Genomic DNA, 20,256 nt, shown 5'->3' on the forward strand with positions numbered 1-20,256 from the left:
TAGTAAGGCTTTACTGAACCAATAACCAGGCACTACCATAATTATCTGTTACAATGTTTATTCATCACTCCCGCCCCCGCCTCAGCTTTGGAAACTGACACTTCCTGTAGGCTGGGGCCTGGACTGGGTACCTTTGTCCCAACAATGTTTCTTGCTCCCCTGCTGAGATCCAGTAAGCTCGCAAGGAAAGGTAAATACGTAGTAATATGGCTTCACTTGCTGGTTCCGTGAACTTGAGAAAATTACTCCTCCCGTCAGCAGTCCTGTAAAATTGATAGTGAGACTCCTTCCCATGGTGCTTGTGAACATTTAGGGTAAAAATGAAACCCTAAGCACGTTGGCAGACATAGGAAGTGAAGTGCTTCTATCCAATAGCAACAATTATTCTCAGTCACAGGGTGATATTATTAAATTTTGTGGGTTTCCGGCTTCCTATGGTACAGGTGGGTAATATTTACAAAGAATAACAAATTGAAATTTTTTTCTCATTTCAGGCTTATACCTAAGCACATTTAGTACACATATAGTAAATATTTAACAGCGAGATATTTGTTCCTGTTGTCAACGGTCCTGTGAGATAGATTCTATCCTTACTTCCATTTTACAGATCAGGAAGTACTGGCGTGGAGAAGTTCAGTAATATGTTCAGCCTAATCTGAAAATTCAAATCTGAATGGCTCCCACAATTTTAAACTAATTGAGCACCAACATAGCATCACAGATGGGAAATTCTGTACAGTAGAACTTTGTTTCATCTGCAGAATTGTTAAAAAATATTGATTAAATTTATTTTCCGGTTACTTGTGATGTGTATGTGAAACATAAATAAATTCCATCTACCTGTGTGCTGTAGTATACGTTGCAACTGTGTGTGTGTGTGTGTGTGATTAAAATAAATGTCAACAAATATTTTCAGTGCTTCTGGGGATCACTCACCATCTGCTAGGCATTATTCATAGCATTTAGCATATATTATCTCATTGAAAGGTAGACCACACCTCTGAGAAGTCAGTGTTGGAAACTGAGTCACAAATAGTTGGGATAACTTGTTTCTAAATCAAACTCTTAGCATATAAAAGAGCTAGACTCAGACAACAAGACTCAGTCATGGCAGGATCAGACTCCCTGCTGCTAAACATGACCCAGTAGATTCCAGAATCCTAAGATCAAAACTTTGTTTTAGGGAGGGTCTCTTGTCTCCTAGTCAGGCTTTGAACTGCTGATTCTCTTGCCTCTCCTTCCAAGTGAAGGGATTATAAACACGTAGCCATGTCCAGCTAGAACAAGGATTTTAACACCTGACTACTCTCTAGAATAGATCTTTTGTAAAAACAGCTGGGTTTTTGGTCATGTTGGTTTATTCCTTTAGTTCCAGCACTCAGGAGGCCAAGGCAGGTGGATCTCCATGGGTGTGAGACCTGTCTGTCTGGTCTACCTAGAAAGTTCCAGGCAAGCCAGCACTAACTACATAGTGAGGGCCTGTCTCAAATACAAAAACACTAGACTGTAAATAAGGAACTAGGTTATTTGTCAACTATTCACCTGTTTTGAGATTCATTGTGCAACTTTAGGCAAACTACATTTCCCAGGCTCCCTTTCAGAATAATCTTGCTTTAGTCTCAGCTATCAGGGGAAGACTGGGGCAAGGAGGAGGAAGGAGGATCCAGGATGTGCCCTACACCCCTGCTTTAATTTTGGGTGGAGCAGGAGCTATCAGTCTGCATGGTTTCGTCTGTGGCTGAGTAGCTTAGCCTTAGTGCCTCAGGTTCTACCACTTCTTTTTTTCCTTCCTCAGCTTCTCCCAACTCTCTCAGCATCTCCTTTCAGTGTTTTGGCGATTTTGTCTTATCTGTACATATGTCTTCCACACACTCCCAACTTCTTATTTCCCACCAAGATTTATTTTTATGTATGACTGTGTGTGTGTGTGTGTGTGTGTGTGTGCCATGTCGTGTGTAAGTACCTGTAACTGCAAAGGCTATCAGATCCCCTGTGGCTGGAGTGAATGTGCAATTGTAAGTTGCCAGATGCGGGTGCTGGGTACTGCCCTGTGGAAGAATAGCAAGCACTCTTAACTGCTGAGCCATTTCTCCAGCTCCCTTTTTTCTTAGTGTTTTGAGGCAGAGTCTCATGTAGCCAAGGCTAGCCTTGAACTCCTCATCTTCAGCCTCTACCATCCCAGTGCTAAGATTACAGACATGCCATTACTATTGGATTTTTTTAAATGAAAAATATTGTATTTCTCTCTCTCTGTGTGTGTATGCATGCATGTATGTATGTATGTATGTATATGTGGTTGTGTTTGTGTGTAAGTCAGGGACAACTTCTGGGAGTTGGGTCTCTTCACCACTATATGAGTTCCAAGGATTGAATTAAATTCATTGATGGTGCCTTTACCTGTTAAGCCATCTTCTTCTCCATCTGTTTTCTTGTTTGTTCATTTGCTGTGTGTGCCCTGGAGTGGATGATACATTCCTAGGAAGGTCAGAGAACAACTTTCATGAGTCAGTCAGTGATTGAATTTAAGTTGTCAGGATTGGTGGCAGGCATTCTTACCCGCTCTCAGTTGTCCCTGACTTACACACACACACACACACACACACACACGACCACATATACTCAAACACAACAAACACACACATACATACACACACAAATATACACACATATATACAGAGAAATACAATATTTTTCATTAAAAAATTGAATGGTAATGGCATTTCTGTAATCTTAGCACTGGGATGGTAGAGGCATCTCATTTGTCAAAGTTGTTTCTCTTTGTAAAAATATAATGCTAGGCTTGGTAGTGCACACGTTTAATCCAGCACTCCGGAGGCAGATGTAAGTGGGTGGAGGATATCTGTGAGTTCAAATCCATCCTGTTCTACATAGAGAGATCTTGTCTAAAAACAACAGGAATATTATGTATTTGTTAATATAAAATACAAAGCTGCCAAGTAAGTGCTGGGACCTGAACCTGGCTCTTCTGCAAGAGCAGCTAGTGCTCTTAACCACTGAGTCGTCACTCCAGGTTCCCAAATTTTTTTTTTTAGATTTGGTTTTTCTGAGACAGGGTTTCTCTGCATAGCCCCGGCTGTCCTGGAGCTCACTCTGTAGACCAGGCTGGCCTCAAACTCAGAAATCCGCCTGCCTCTGCCTCCCAGAGGGCTGGGATTACAGGCGTGTGCCACCACCGCCTGACAATATTTTTATTAATTCTTTGAGAATTTCTTTTTTTTTTAAAGATTTATTTATTTATTATATGTAAGTACACTGTAGCTGTCTTCAGACACACCAGAAGAGGACATCAGACCTCATTACAGATGGTTGTGAGCCACCGTGTGGTTGCTGGGATTTGAACTCAGGACCTTCAGAAGAGCAGTCAGTGCTCTTACCCACTGAGCCATTTCACCAGCCCAATTCTTTGAGAATTTCATACATTCATATAATATATTTTGGTCATATTTACTTCCTATCCTACCCCTCCTTCCAGATTTCCCTTCTAACCCTTCCAACTTCATGTCTCCCCCTCTTCCTCCTCCTCCTTTTTGTTTATTTATTTATTTATTTACTTACTTATTTGAGACAGGGTTCCTCTATGTGACCCTGGATGTCCTGGAACTTTCTCTGTAGACCAGGCTGGCCTTAAACTCAGAGCTCTGTCTACTCCTGCTGCCTCCTCCTCTGTCTAGAACTTTTTTGTTTGCTTGTTTATTTGTTTTTTCGAAACAGGGTTTCTCTGTGTGGCCCTGGCTGTCCCGGAACTTACTCTGTAGACCAGGCTGGCCTAGAACTCAGAAATCCGCCTGCCTCTGCCTCCCAAGTACTGGGATCAAAGGTGTGCGCCACCACCGCCCGGCGTGGTGCTAGAACTTTTTATTTTGTGTGTATATACTGCTTGCCTAAATGTACATATGCGTTTCATGTGTACTTGGTGGCTGAGAAGACAGAAGAGAGCATTGGATCTCCTGGACCTGGAGTCAAGGTGCTTGTCAGCTACCACGTAGATATTGGGAACAGAACCTGGGTCCTCTGAAGGAACAACAACTGCTCTTACTCTCTGAGATATCTATTCAGCTCTCCTTCATTACTTAAAAAAATACCCCACCACGTCTAATTTGTGCTGCCCATATACTTGAGCATATAGAAGTATCCAGTAGAGTGTAATTGGCCTACTCTAGAATCCATCAGCTGTCAATCGCTCCTTAGCTAGGGGTGGGGAGTTGTGAGCCCTATGCCTGCCATGCTGGAATGTTGACTGGCTTGATCTTGTGCAGGTCTTGCTCAAGCAACTTTAGCTGCTGTGAGTCTGTGAGTACAGTGGGTTGGTCAGTCACTATTTTGCTCAGGTCCTCCCCAACATCTGGATTTTACAATCATTTTGTCCCCTTTCCCACAATGAGAGATGTGAAATAGCTGATCCATTTGTGGCCGGACACTCCATAGACCCTTACTCTCTGTTCTTCCATCAGTTGTGAATTTCTGGGTTAACCACTGTGTACAGTGTAAAGAAATTCTCTGATGACATCTGAGAGCTGCTCTAACTACAGGGATGCAGATTTAGAGGCAGTTTGATTCTGTGTCCATTTAGCAAAATCCTAGTAGTAAGTTCACCCATGGATGCTATGAGCTCTGAACTATGAGTTCTTGGCTAGGTTCAGAGTATAGGCACAGGTTCCTGCCTATGGAACAGGCCTACGTCTAACCAGAGAGCAGTGGCTACCCCATCTTAGTTACTGTTCAATTGCTATGAGGAGATGCCATGACCATGGTAACTCTCATAAGAGAAAGCATTAAAAAAAAAAAAAAAAAAAAAAAAAAAGCCAGGCAGCGGTGGCGCACGCCTGTAATCCCAGCACTCTGGGAGGCAGAGGCAGGCAGATTTCTGAGTTTGAGGCCAGCCTGGTCTACAGAGTGATTTCCAGGACAGCCAAGGCTATACAGAGAAACTCTGTCTCAAAAAAAAAAAAAAAAAAAAACAACCCTAAAATCCCCACCCCCACCCCGCAAAAAAGAAAAAGATTTAAAAAAGCCAGGCGGTGGTTGTGCATGCCTTTGATCTGGTCTACAGAGTGAGTTCCAGGACAGCCAGGGCTACACAGAGAAACCCTGTCTCAAAGAATAAAAGAGAGAGAGAGAGAGAGAAATTTAATTGGGTGCTTGTATACAGTTTTATCGGCTTAGTCCATTATCACTGGGGGGGCCCAGCAGGAGCCAGCGGGGCTAGTTTGGGGCATGGTGGTACGCAGGCAGGCACAGTGCTGGAAAAGTAGTTGATAGCAACATTCTGATCCACAAGGAGAGAGAAAAAGAGAAAAAAGGAAAGAGAGGGAAAGAGAGACAGAGTGTGGGGTGGACTAGGTTTGGCATTGGCTTTTGAAACCTCAGAGTCCACCCCTCAGTGACATTCTTCTTCCAACAAGCATGTTCCATACTGTCTTCCACACCTCCTAACCTCATAATCCTTGAGATCCTATCAAACCAGGGAGTGCCACGCCCTGGTGACTAAGCCTTCAAATAGATGAGAATATGGGGTCCATTCTTATTCAACCCACCACATTCCACTCCCTAGCCCCCACAGACTTAGAGTCATATCATAGTGCGTGCGCGCGCGCACACACACATATACACACACACACACACAAATGCATTTAGTCTAACACCCCCCCCAGAATCAAAATTAAAAAGCTAATATACACTTCTAATACACAATGGCCAAAAAAATATACATTACTATCCCAAAAGGGAGGAGAGGGAGCACAGTGAGGAAATACTGGCTCAAAGCAAGACTGAAACCCAGCAGTGCAAGCGCCAAACTCTGCATCTAGGTCTTGCCGTCAAACCGGCCTTCTGACCCCCAACGTCTTTCAGCCTTGTTGACTGTATCACACTCCTCTCTGTGTGCTGGCTCCATACTTGGGGTGCAGTTCTCCTTGGCAGGTATCCCACAGCTCTGGCATCTCCAACATTTTGGGGTCTTCCACACAATCTGGGCTTCACCCTCACAGCTCCATTGGCCTCCATACAAGGACACCCTTGACATACTCCTGGCCGCCACACCTGCCTAATAGCCCATTTCACGTGGGTCTTTGAGATCCAAATTCAGATCTTCATGCTTCGATAGCAAGCGCTTCACCCTGTGTGATCCTTGATGCTGTCTATCAACACAGGATCCGGACTCATCTATGAGATGAGCCTCCAGAGTCAGCTGTGAGGGATTCTTTATATTGTTAGCTTCTACGTGGGCCTATGAGGAGATTATTTTAATAGATTAATCGAGATGGAAAGATTCATGCTAAACAAGACCAGCACTCCCTGCACTTGAATCCTGGACAGCATAAAAAAAGAAGGAAGCCCCCAGATACCAACATAGTATTCCATTTCCTTGTGGTGGTTTTATGTAGCCAGCTACCTCGGGCTACTGCCACCAGGATTTCCCACCATGATGGCCTGTACCCTTGAACTGTGAGCTAGAATGAGCCCTTTCCCCTGAGTTCTTCTTGTCAGGATACCTTATCACAGCTACAGAAGATGCAGTCCACACCCACACTGGGCCTTCTCTCCAACCCCAGGACTGCAAAGATTCCGACAACCTCAAATCATTCATATCAGTGTTAATGAGATAAAATGGCAAAATCCTGGACTTTAATTAAAATTATCAACTTATTAAAGAGTCAGCTAAGGGGCTGGAGAGATGGCTCAGTGTTTAAGAGTACCAACTCCTAGCCGGGCAGTGGTGGTGCATGCCAGTAATCCCAGCACTTGGGAGGCAGAGGCAGGTGGATTTCTGAGTTCAAGGCCAGCCTGGTCTACAGAGTGAGTTCCAGGACAGCCAGGGCTATACAGAGAAACCCTGTCTTGAAAAACCAAAAGGGAAAAAAAAAAAAGAGTACCAACTCCTTTTTAGAGTCTGGCTCAATGTGTAAGAACACTTGCTCTGCAAGCTTGAAGACCTGTGTTCAAATCCCCAGCACCCATATCAAAAGCTGGGTATGGCAGCTCAGGCCTGTAAGTCCAAGACTGGGAACATAGACAGGTAGATTCTCAGAGCTCACTGAATTTGGTTTCCATCACCCATGTCAGATGCTTTACAACCACTTGTAAATAAAGCTCTAGGCTTCTGGGCAGTGGTGGTGCACGCCTTTAATCCCAGCACTTGGGAGGCAGAGGCAGGTAGATTTCTGAGTTCAATGCCAGCCTGGTCTACAGAATGAGTTCCAGGAAGGCTAGGGCTACACAGAGAAACCTTGTCTCAAAAAAAAAAAACTAAAAACAAACAAACAAACAAAAAATAAAGCTCTAGGGGATCTGATGCCCTATTCTGGTCTTTGTGGGGATTTGCACACACGTGTGTGTATACACACACACACACACACACACACACACACACACACACTCAGAACTCAGAGGCAACAGTATAGTACTGGACGCTGGAGTCAGCCTATCTTTGGTCTCTTTGCAGTCATCTAAAGTCTCGAGTCTTGCCTGGAACTGGAAGATACATTTCCAAGATAGTTCATTTCCAGGCTTGACAAAGTAGGTAAGCTGTTGGCAGGAAGACTCAGTCCCTTCCGTATGAGTATCTTCACCGAATATCTGAGTGTCCTTATGCCACAGCAGCTGGCTCTTCAAAAAGAGGACTCCACAAGGGAGCAAAGCAGGAGTGCGATCCCGTAACTCTAACCTCAGCAATCACATTCCAAGGCTGGGTGTGCAGCTCAGTGATAAAGTATTTGCCCGGTGTGCTGTTGTTTTTTTTTTTTTTTACCAACTAGGCATAATTCTAGTCATACCTGGAAAGAGGGAATCTTTTTGAAGAATCGCCTTCATCAGATTGGTCTGTAGGAAAGTTGGTGGGGGCATATTCTTGATTAATGATTGGAGTGGGAGGGCCCAGCCCTTTGTAGGAGCTGCTCCTAGGCAAGGTGGTCCTGGATTATGTAAGAGCAGGTTGAGCAAGCCCTGAGGTGCAAGCCGGGAGGAGCAGGCCAGCAAGTTTTGCTGCTGCCTCCAGGCACCTGCCCTGTTTACATTCCCGCCTTGACTTTCTTCCTTGGACTTTGACCCAGGCTATGTAAACCAAATAAACCCTTCCCTTCCCCAATTGCTTTTGGTTAGTGTTTTATCACATCAATAGAAAACTAAGAGGGCCAGGTGTGGGGGACACACCTTTAATCCCAGCACTCCCAGCACTGAGATGAAAGTGGGGTTTTTCCTGATGTGTGCCTTGTGGGAGGCTCTTCAGTTGTTGACTGTGGTGACCTGAAGACCTGTGAACACAACAAAACCTTGTTCTCTCTGTTCCCACCCATCCCATTCCCAACACCTAACGCAGAATGTGAGACAAGACAGGAACACTTCCACAGATATTCCTGGTCACAAAGGGAACGAGGTATACAAAGTGCTCACTAGACCATAGATAGCCTAAGTCCAGAAAGGAACAGCTTGGCCATTGCTCTTAGAACTCAAGACCTGAGCATACTTTTTCAGAGTGCTTGGCTCCCCTGTAGGCTCTTTAGTTTTTATTTCCTGGGAGTTTTTTTTTTTTTTTTCACAACCTCCCTGTTTTGTTTTAGAACTTCATTTTGGATCATTTTTGCTTCTTTCGAGCTAAACCAGCAGCGATTGTGCAAATACAAACCTTTAAAAAACCTTTGTGGGTCTTTGATTGGTGAGATGGCTGGCAATTGCTGCGGATTGAGCCCCATCTCTGGGAGTAGTGATTGGAGAGAACTGACTCCTCCCACAAATTATCTCTGATCTCTACCCACAAACCTAGATGTGCGTACACCACCCTCCTCCAGATGCAAAAAAGAAACAAACAAACAAAAGCAAAACCAAAAAAACCTGTTAGCATTCCATCTAAACTCCACCTCACAGTTACCTGGCAACAGGCAGATATGCTCCTCCCCATACCTGGCAACAGCCATGTAGGCCTGACCCACTATAAAAGGGGCTGCTTGCCCCCCCCCCACCTCTTGTTCTCTTTGTTTGTTTTGGTTTTGGGTTTTTCTTTTTCTTCTTTTAAAAGATTTTATTTATTTTATGTATATATGGGCACATTGTAGCTGTCTTCAGACATACCAGAAGAGGGTATCAGATCCCCTTTACAGATGGTTGTGAGCCACCATGTGGTTGCTGGGAATTGAACTCAGGACCTCTGGTAGAGCAAGCAGTCAGTGCTCTTAACCACTGAGTTATTTCTCCAACCCTATTTTTTTGGTTTTTCAAGACAGGGTTTCTCTGTGCAGCCCTGGCTGTCCTGGAACTCTCTCTGTAGACCAGGCTGGCCTCAAACTCAGAAATCCGCCTGCCTCTGCTTCCCTGAGCGCTGGGATTAAAGGCGTGCCCTGCCCAGCTTCTTTTATTCTCTTGTTCTCTTGATCTCTTGCTTCTGTCTTGTTCTTCCTCTCCCCCTCCCCCTCCCCGCCTCCTCTAATTCTCCTCTCTCTCTCTCTCTCTCTCTCTCTCTCTCTCTCTCTCTCTCTCTCTGCCTTTCGCTGCCTCCACTACCCTCTTAACTCCCCTCCCCATGCCCAGAATAAACTCTATTCTATACTATACCTTCGAGTGGCTGGTCCCTCAGGGGGAAGGGATGCCTTGGCATGGGCCCGCTGAGACACCCTCTTTCCCCACACCTCACCACACACCCATAGAACATATCCCCTCCTCTCTTTATCTTTTTATAAACACATCAAAAACAATTTAAATATTTTAAAAGCAAACTTTTGTGGGCCCCCTGTGAATCAGACTGGGGCTCTGCTAGATGAAAGCTGTGCTCACAAATGTCCGTGGCATAATTCCTCTTCTCTGAGACTGCAAAAGATATTTTTTTTTACATATTTTTCACATAATTTTTATGGAAATAAAGGGTGGTGCTTGGGACTAAACTCAGGGCATCATGCAGGCAAGGCCTACATTCTACTTCTGAGCTACATTTGCAGCCCTGTTCAGCTTCTTTAAAAAAAAAAAAAAAGGGAGGGAGGGCTAGAGAGATGGCTCAGCAGTTAAGGACACTGACTGCTCTTCAGAAGGTCCTGAGTTCAAATCCCAGCAACCACATGGTGGCTCACAACTATCTGTAATGAGATCTGATGCACTCTTCTGGTGTGTCTGAAGACAGCTGCAATATACTTAGATATATAATAAATACATCTTTTTTAAAAAGAGAGATTTATTTAATTAGTGTGTGTGCTCATAGAAATGGGAGGCTCCAATCCACCTAGAGCTGGAGTTATAGGTGGTTGTGAGCCATCCAATATGGGTGCTGGGAACAGAGCGTGGGTCTTCTGGAGGAGTGGAAACTGCTCTTAACCACTGAGCCATAGCTCCGACCCTTACTGTTTAACTTTTTCCCCTTGGGTATGTGTTGGACTTAAGTCGCTCATTTCTGATAGAACCTGGCAGAAAAGACAATATGCAACTCCTAGAGTAATACAAAAGAAGCTATGTTGGTTTTCCACTTTGCTGTTGTTAGGATCACTCATTTGAGGAAAGCTAGCTGCCATGTGGTGGAACATTCCAGAAGCCCAGCATGTCTTCAGGTCAGGAACAGAAGCTCCCGCCATTGCCAGGGCAAGTGTGTCAGGCACAGGAGGAATGAGCCCTCTGGAGGCAAGCCTTCAGATGACTGTGGACACAGCTAAGACCTTAAGACCTGGACCACAACCAAATGTGAGAACCTAGACCAGGACCACAGATTCCAGGTGTGGTCTCCGACATGCTTCCTCAAATTTTCACTTTCCTACTTTCTACACGACTTCAGGCTGACTACCTTTATTAAACTCCAGCAAAACAAGGATAGCCTTTCCCTCAGCTCCAAACATTCTCCATCTCCTTTAAGTTTCCACTTGTGCCTTTAAAATAATGAAAGATTTATTTATTCTAGTGCATGTGTGTACCTGAGTGCATGTGTGCACACCCTGTGCATGCAAGTGTCTGTGGAGGCCAGAAGACGGCACTGGGTCCTCGGAGCTGGAGCTGGGAGCCACCATGGCTCTCTGCATGAGCAGAAAGTGCTCTTAACCATTGAGCTTACCTGCCTTAAAAGGCTTCTTTAAAGGCCATCATGGTCCTGCTAAAGCTGCTCTGAGCACTTTGGTTTTCATTAACACTAATCTCAGTCTTTCTAGCTTCCAAAGACAGGAACATCAAAGAATTAAGTGTCTTGGCTTACAGAAAGCATTATGTAACAATAGCGATTGTTCTCCTGACCAGACTGCATCGAATTATTGGAATAATACTATTTGCAATGTGCTAAAATAGCCTTTCTTTCTTGCACTTCAAAAGCTCCTTTTCCTTGGCATGGGAACCTAAGGATTTTTTTTTTTTTTTTTTTTTTTTTTTTGCCACCAGACATCATGGTATGTGGCTGTGATTCTAGCACTCAGGAGTCTGAGGCAGGAAGAATAGGAGTTCAAAGTCACCCTCAGTTACAAAGTAAGTTCAAGGCCAGCCTTGGCTACGTGAGACCCTGTATCAACAAAACAAGACACCACTACCAACTAAACAACCAAGCAAACACATTAAAGCCAAAATCTTTGCAACAACACATAAAGCGCCATGGTCTCTTGCCCTGGCCCCCAACTCCCCTCCACCCCTCTGTTCTCTTCCCTGCTCCTCCTGTCCAGCCGCACTGCCTTGTCCCCTATGGGTTTCACGAAAGGCATGCTATTGCCTCAGGCTTTTGGCCTTTGCTCTTGTCTTCTCTTGGAAGATTCTTCCTGAGAACTATATGGCTTGTTTATTAATAGTCCAAGATCCCAGCGGGGCCTTCTCTGACCATACCATGTAAAATCACATGGAAGCAGTATCTCCCCTCCTCATTTAAAATTTGCCCTCGGGCTGGAGACATGGCTCCGCGGTTAAGAGCACTGACTACTCTTCCAGAGGTCCTGAGTTCAATTCCCAGCAACCACATGGTGGCTCACAACCATCTGTAATGGGATCCAATGCCCTCGTCTGGTGTGTCTGAAGACAGCTACAGTGTATTCATCATATATATAAAATTTACCCTCAATACTTGTCGCTATGCAACATACTATATGTTTCCCTAATTTATCACATTTGCTGTTTACTCCATTCATCAGAATAGATGTCCCAGGAGAGCAAAGATCATTTGTCTTCTGTTACATCTTTGGTACTAAAAGTGAGGTATGTATTGGTACTCAGGAAACACTGGCTGAGTGAATGGTGAATGAATGAATGAATCGACGAATCAGTAGCTGCAGGTCACAGGCATCTCTTAGATGATGTCTTCTTATCTATTTGACCACCCTTTGAATTATTAGTTTCTCACTGAAGATGAGGAACCTCTTCTTGACGTAGAGAAGCTGAGGACCTGCACTGTGTAGGACACCTGCCAGGGCTGTTGATGCTCCTTCACATCCCCATGACTCATGGGTGAAAGGATTGTCTAGCTTCACAGACCACAAGGGTAGTGGGGACTTCATGGAGCAAGTTGTGCTAGACGCTAAAATGAGGCCAATGACACTGAGGGATGCGAAAAGCCCATGGGGTGTGATGGAAAGATTCGGCAACATATTAGGAGGCAGGCACAGCAGATGCCTCCGTTTGAGATTAGCCTGACTGAAATGAAGCTTCGGGCTGGGGAGCATATGCCTCCTCCGTCCAGAGCCTGATGCTTGCTCAGTAAATGCTCTGTCCCTGAGCTAAATCCCCAGCCATAGCTCATGCCTTCAATCCCACCATTTGAGAGGTAGAGGCAGGTGGATCTCTGTGAGTTTGGTCTACATAGGAGCTTGGTCTATGTAGGGAGTTCTAGGCCAGCCAAGGCTACATAGTGAGACCCTATCTTATTTTCTTTTTTTTTTTTCTTTTTTTTTTTGGGATAGGGTTTCTCTGTATAGCCATGACTGTTCTGGAACTTAATGTAGAGACCAGGCCGGCCTTGAATTTTATAGAGATCCACCTGCCTCTGCCTCCCAAGTGCTGTCATTAATGCTGTGATGCTGTGTCACCACTGCTCTGCTTAGTGAGACCCTGTGTTTGAAAGAAGAAGAAGAAGAAGAAGAAGAAGAAGAAGAAGAAGAAGAAGAAGAAGAAGAAGAAGCAGCAGCAGCCTTGGATGGTAGAATGCTGTAATCCCAGCACTTTTGAATGTCAGGGAGGATCTTCAGTTAGGATCCATCTTGAGCCATGTCTCCAGATCCTGTCTACACACACACACACACACATACACACATACACACACACACACACACACACACACACACACACAGCAACTTTGTAGGGAGACGAAGAAAAAATTAGAGGAGAATTCTGATTGCCTGAGAAAAAGGTTTTCAAGATGGGAAACCTGTTTGAAGAGAGAGGCAAGACCCTACCATATGGCTATAGGTGTAAGTGTGTGCTTCAGGAAGAAAAGAATCTGCTTTATCTCTTTAGTGTGTGGGGTAGGGCATGGCTCCTAGGTTTAGTGACTTGAATTGTGTTTGAGTCTTGTATATTTCAAAATTGAAAAACACCCACTACGCTGTATCTTTTTTTTTTTTTTTTAAAGACAGCATCTTGTTTTGTAATACTGTCTGACCTAGAGCTGGCCACATAGACCAGGATGATCTTGAACCTGTATCAGTATATCTGCCTCTCCCTCAGAATCCCTCACAGAGCTAGGAGGAGAGGTAACTACCACTATGCCCAGATATTAAGATATATCTTAAAAGGCCTGATATATTTAAAATATTTAAAGTGGGACATGGTAACCATTCTTGTAATTCCAATATTTAGGAGGCAGAGGCTGGTGGGTCTTTGTATTTCAAGGCCAGCCTGGACCATATAGAGAGTTACAGTCCAACCGATGCTACATAGTGAGACACTGTCTAAGCAACAAGCAAGCAAAGAAACAAGCAAAAAACCTTCCCCATTCCTTAAAATTTACCAAATGAAAAAGTCACAATATTGTGCTATTCAAAAGATATGGGAGTTTTTTGAACTACAAAACTAGACATTTAGCGGGGTGTGATGTCCCACACCTTTAATTGACAGCCAGGGAGTAGAGAAAAACCTTGTCTTGGGAAAAATATATGTACACACACACACACACACATACATATACATATATATGTATATATACATATATATGTATATATATATATATATATATATATATATATATATATATATATATATAGAGAGAGAGAGAGAGAGAGAGAGAGAGAAAACTAGAAATGTAAGGACCTTTATAAATGTGAGATCTAGGGACAGACTCCCATGGTCCCAGAGTGAAGACAAGAGGAAGACTAAAAGAGCCTTCGGTGAGACATAGCCTAGGTTTTTCAAAGGTCTCTGGGAAGTTTCCCAGAAACGTCTTACTCTTAGATAAAAGGTACACAAGAGATGCTCACCTTACCCAAATAGGGTTCGGGAATATAGTCTCAATTGAACTCCTGACCCTGGGGTTCCCAGCACAGGCATGGCAGAATAATCAGCGTCTACGGAGCCCGCAGGGGGGCGGTGTGGCCTCTCGGAGGATGCAGAAGAGCCTCCTGCGGACCGCCTAGAACGCTCTCGGTTTCCGAGTTAGTGAGGGCTGCCCACTAACCCCCGCACCTAGGCCAGGGCGAGAAGCGACGGAAACTCTGACCTTTTGTTTCGGTGGTTGAGAGGCTAAGAACAGCCCATAGTTCCACCCCTTTAAGTACAGGTGTCTAGAGAGGAAACATGGAAAGCGGGAGGAAGGCTGGTGGTTTCCTTGGCTTCAATCAGTTTTATGCTTGCCTAGGTTCTGGGTTCCCAGGGTCGACGACCAATCCTGACGCCGAACACAAGGGGGCGATACCACCCTGCAAACCCTGCCCAGCTGGTTTCTGCTGTAGAGGTGGGTGGGTCTCCACAGAGCAGGACGTGTACTCCTCCAGCTTCCCTTCCCTTAGAATTTGCCTGTGGGCTGGCACAAGGTGGGTGTGGAGGGTGGGTTGGTCTCTGTGTCACAGGACAGTAAAGACGAGTGAGCCGGTTGAGGTGTCTGCCGTACAGGTTAGAAGGATGCCGAAAGGGATACCCCGTGGGCTCTTCAGGACTGGGTGAAGACTGAGCTGGCCCTGGCACCTGAAGGCTTGAAATCTCCTCAAGACTGGACCAACACAGCCTAATACCACTCCCAGATTAAGGACAGGCCTTGTAGAGAGTACAGGGGGTGGGTCCTGGGGTGACACAGTAGATGACTCAGCAGATAAAAAAGGTATGTATGAACTACCTGGACGCACTTCCTTCTCTACATTTTTTTTCCATACTAGGAATCCAACCCATGGAGACCCTTGCTTATGCAGGACAAGGGCTCTCTTATTGAGCCACACCCTCAGCTCCTTGTATTGATTGGCCGAGTGATTGATTAATTGATTTAGATGCCTGATGTTATGTAATGAGCTCCAGGTCAGATTCTGTTCCAAAGGAACAGGAAAAGGGTAGATGCAGGAGGATCAGATGTGTGTGGCTGGGGCTGGAGAGATGGTTCAGCAGTTAAGAGCACTAACCTCTCTTCGAGCGGCCTTGAGTTCAATTCCCAGCAACCACATGGTGGTGGCTCACAACCATCTACAATACGATCTGATGCCCTTTTCTGGTGTGTCTGAAGACAGCAACAGTACTCACATATATACAATAAATAAATCTTTGTTGTTGTTGTTGTTTGGATTTGGTTTTTTCGAGACAGGGTTTCTCTGTGTAGCCCTGGCTGTCCTGGAACTCACTCTGTAGACCAGGCTGGCCTCGAATTCAGAAATCTGCCTGCCTCTGCCTCCCAGAGTGCTGGGATTACAGGCATGCACCACCACCACCTGGCCACAATAAATAAATCTTCACAACAACAGAATTTCACAGCTAAGATGGGTGGAGGTGCTGCACACCTTTAGTTCTTGCACTAGTGTTGGAGAGAGCAGAGGCAGGTCAATCTCTTGAGTTTGACATTAGCCTGGTCTACAGTCCTAGCACTGGGGGTTGTGGGGGGTGGGCAGAGACAGGATATCTTTGAATTTGAAGCTAGCCTGGTCTACAGAGTGATTTCACAGAAAAAGTCTCAGAGGAGGAGGAGGAGGAAGAAGAGAAGAGTGTTCTTGTCTATTCTTGGCTACATAGGTAGTTGGAGGCCAGTCTGGGCTATTTGAGACCCTGTCTAGGCAGGTAGGGAGATAGAGAGATAAGAACCCTCTGTCATGTCTGAATATACTCACAGAGACATCATTGTGTCCAAGATATAGCTTCAAAGCAGCTTTTAAAAACAAACAAACAGCCGGGCGGTGGTGGCGCACGCCTGTAATCCCAGCACTCTGAGAGGCAGAGGCAGGTGGATTTCTGAGTTCGAGGCCAGCCTGGTCTACAGAGTGAGTTCCAGGACAGCCAGGGCTACACAGAGAAACCCTGTCTCGAAAAACCAAATCCAAAAAACCAAACAAAAAACAAACAAACAAAAACCAAACAACAACAACAACAACAACAACAACAAAACCAAACCCACTGAGCAGGAGGGCAGATGAGATGGCTGAGCAAATGAAGCCTGGCATCTTGATCCCCAGAACCCATGAAGAGTGGAGCGGGAGTGCCATCTTCACTATGTGCTATGCATGCATGCTTACCCCATCATGTGCGAGCACACACACACAAGTATAAACACACACTAATATGAGTAGCAGTACAGGCCTGTAATCCCATAATTTAGAAGGCTGAGGTAAGATGATCTGGAGTTCTTGGGCAGCTTAGGTTTCATAGTGACACCTTATCTCAACAGAACATATATCAAAAACATGAATGAGTATATTAGTCAGGGTTTCAGTTCCTGCACAAACATCATGACCAAGAATCTAGTTGGGGAGAAAGGGTTGATTCAGCTTACATTTCCACACTGCTGTTGATCACCAAAGGAAGTCAGGACTAGAACTCAAGCAGGTCAGGAAGCAGGAGCTGATGCAGAGGCCATGGGGAGATGTTACTTACTGGTTTGCTTCCCCTGGCTTGCTCAGCTTACTTTCAAGAGCACCAGCCCAGGGATGGCACCACCCACAAGCAAACCTCCCCCCTTGATCACTAATTGAGAAAATGCCCCACAGCTGGATCTCATGGAGGCACTTCCCCAACTTTAGCTCCTTTCTCTGTGATAACTCCAGCCTGTGTCAAGTTGACACAAAACCAGCCGGTACAATGAGAGAGAGAGAAAAAAAATGTGCTCACCTTCATTAGGATTTACAAAAATACAGACTAAGGGCTGCAGAGATGGCTCAGCTGTTAAGAGCGCCGACTGCTCATCCAAAGGTCGTGAGTTCAAATCCTAGCAACAACAGATGACTCACAACCATCCGTAATGAGATCTGATGCCCTCTTCTGTGGTGTCTAAAGACAGCTACAGTGTACTTACATATAATAAACAAAAATATATAAACAAACTAAAATGTCAGTGAGCTCCACCTCTTGAAGTTGATCAAGCCTGGTGACTACAGCAAAGAAACAAAATGTAGCTATGCGTACCATCATGAGAGAAGGTCAACAACAGGAAAGAACAGTGCCGAGTGAGAAACAAGAAAGTCTCAGAGCTGCAGAGACAGCTCAGGAGGTCATGGCTGCTCGCCCAGAGTACCTGAACTCGGCTCCCAGCAGACTCTTGGAGACTCTTGGAGGCTCACAGGGGTCTAGAACTCTAGTTCCAGGAAATCCCATGCCCTCTTCTGGCCATTGTGGGAACTGGACGTGCATCTGGTGTGCTTATATGCAGGCAAAATACTCACACAAATAAAATAAAACTAAAGCTTGAAAAGAAAGAAAGGAGAGGAAATAGCACAACATTCAAGGACTTGGTACCTTTGATGGAGAGAATCTGGGGAGCACTCAGCGATCCTTTAAAGACACTGGCTGTATTTTCCTACACTTGATCTTAGCCAAAAGGCCGAGAAGCAACGGGCTGTATTTTCCTAAGTCATATAGTTTATATTGATTCGTTTTTCACTAACTTGCAAAGAACCAGTTTTTGTTTGCTTGTTTGTTTTGGTTTCTCAACAGGGTTTCTGGATCTCTGTATAGCTCCATCTGTTCAGGAATTTGCTCTGTAGACCAGGCTGGCTTTGAAATTAAGAGTTCTGCCTGCCTCTGCCTCCGGAGTGCTGGGATCAAAGGTGTGCACCAAGACAGCTAGGCAAGGAGCCAGTTTTTTATTCCTCTTTTGTGGGCAGTCTGGCCTTGTCACAACTGGACCCTGATCCTTCCCGGAGTTAGGGAAGTGCCCGGAATGGGAAATCCAGTGAGTGAGCAGGATATGAGCTGTGCTGAGGCAGTTCCCAGGCCCATCTGGTCCCTGAGTCAGTGAGCTACCTCAGGCGCTCAGAGGATGCCCTTCCGACATCTATTACAGTGCCACCTCTTCGGTGTGCTTGCTCTCCAGTCATTTTCTACCCAGGTGTCTGTTTTCAGACAGTGTCTCATGTAACCTAAGTTGGCACTTCTGATCTTCCTGTTTCCATCTCCTGAATGCTAGGGTTATGGGATGTATGTCATAATGCCTGACTTTATGTGGTGCTTGGGTCCAGCTCAGGTCTTGCACGTGGAAGGCGAGTCCTCTACCAACTGAGGCGTACCCCAGCCACAGACCTGGGTCTTTGTGAAGCAGCTTGTCTCTTTTAAGCCACAAAGGCCACGATGCCTGGGGATAAGTTGTTTCAGATGACCTGGTCTCAGCAAGGATGCACAGTGAGCTGCCCCCTGGAGATGCGATGACAGCCCTGGTTTGAGGAGTCTAACAGTCCTGTTGTGGAGCACCAGGACTAGTGGCAAGGGAGCACGGAGAAGGCTGAGCCTGGCTTGGGGAAGGCAGGCTTGGAAGGAACTAAGCCATTGGCACTGGACCAGCGTGGAAAGTATGTGTATGAGCTCATTGGGAAGCTGGTTTCTGTCCAGTCAGGCCTTCCAGGCCCTGGCTGTTTAGCCCCAGTGCAGTCTGCCACTGGGTCTCCCTAAGACTGAGGAAGAAAGGCACTAAGGGGTAGGGGTAGGTATCGAAAACTGGTTTCCTAAAGGAGAAATAGACTTAGGTTTGGGATGAATACAAACCTAGTACAGGAACTGTGGGGCAATTGTCTGAGCTAAGGCTGACATTTTCTGGGGACTTGTGGGAATTCCTCTGAAGGCTTTGGTGCCTCCTATTCTTAAAGATTTATTTATTTTATGTATATGAGTACACTGTAGCTGTCAGACACTCCAGAAGAGGGCATCAGAGCCCATTATGGATGGTTGTGAGCCACCATGTGGTTGTTGGGATTTGAACTCAGGACCTCTGGAATAGCAGTCAGTGCTCTTAACTGATGAGCCATCTCTCCAGCTCCTAGTGCCCCCTATTCTTATCAAGGTGTTCACTAACACCCCCCTACTGCTACTGTACACAAGTACCTTTAGCCCCTCTAGTTTCTGAGCCTTTTTTGTGGCCCTCATCTTCCTTCTGAAGACTTGCTTCCACCCCTGAGAAGCAAAGGGTTGGCTGCAGATTGGCTTTCCTTTCTGAGGAGCCCCTCCATGCCCCATCCCCCTCACTCTGGTTGCCTTCACTGGTCTGCTGCACGGTCTGCTGCACGGTCCAACAAGCAGACACAGATATACTGACAGTTCCCCTAGAGCATCCTGGTTGCACGGGGCTTCACTGGAAGAGATGCCAAGGAACCTTGCCATAATCTGTTTCCACAGAACCACCACCCAGTTTTGTTTGGGTCTTAGTTTTGTTTTGCAGTGCTGAGGATCAAATTCAGTACTGCTCATGTTAGGCACAGGTTCCAGCACCGAGCCACGTCCTTAGTTCCTAATATGGGGCTTATCTGAACTGAGGAACTTGCTCACACCGAGACCTTGCACTGTTGCTCTGTATACTGAAGGCCTCCGCAGTTGCTGTTCTCCAACCTGCTGAAAGGGCAAGAAGGATACAGAGGGGGAAAGGCAGCTGGAAAGTCTGTTTGATGGGATAAGGCATTGAGAACGGGCAGGGAAAGACCAACAGGGCTAATCAGATTGTAATATGTGGAGATGTCTCTCTGACATATTCTCTTTCAGAGAGTGCAGTTCCTCTTAGGTCGTCCGTTCCCTGGCCTGCCTGGCTGGTAGCCCAAGAGGCTTTGGACTTCCTGGTATGAAGACCCTGGAAAGGGGGAGTGCAGAAGAGAGGCCCTTCACCCACAGGGTGTGTTGGTGGGCAAACTGCTGCCCCTTCTTGGCCCTTACCTCCCACTCTGGTATCTTCGTAGCCCAGTGTCCTCGGGGCAGCCCAAACCT

The sequence above is a fragment of the Apodemus sylvaticus genome, chromosome 8, assembly GCF_947179515.1.
Source record: "Apodemus sylvaticus chromosome 8, mApoSyl1.1, whole genome shotgun sequence".
Lineage (NCBI taxonomy): Eukaryota > Metazoa > Chordata > Mammalia > Rodentia > Muridae > Apodemus > Apodemus sylvaticus.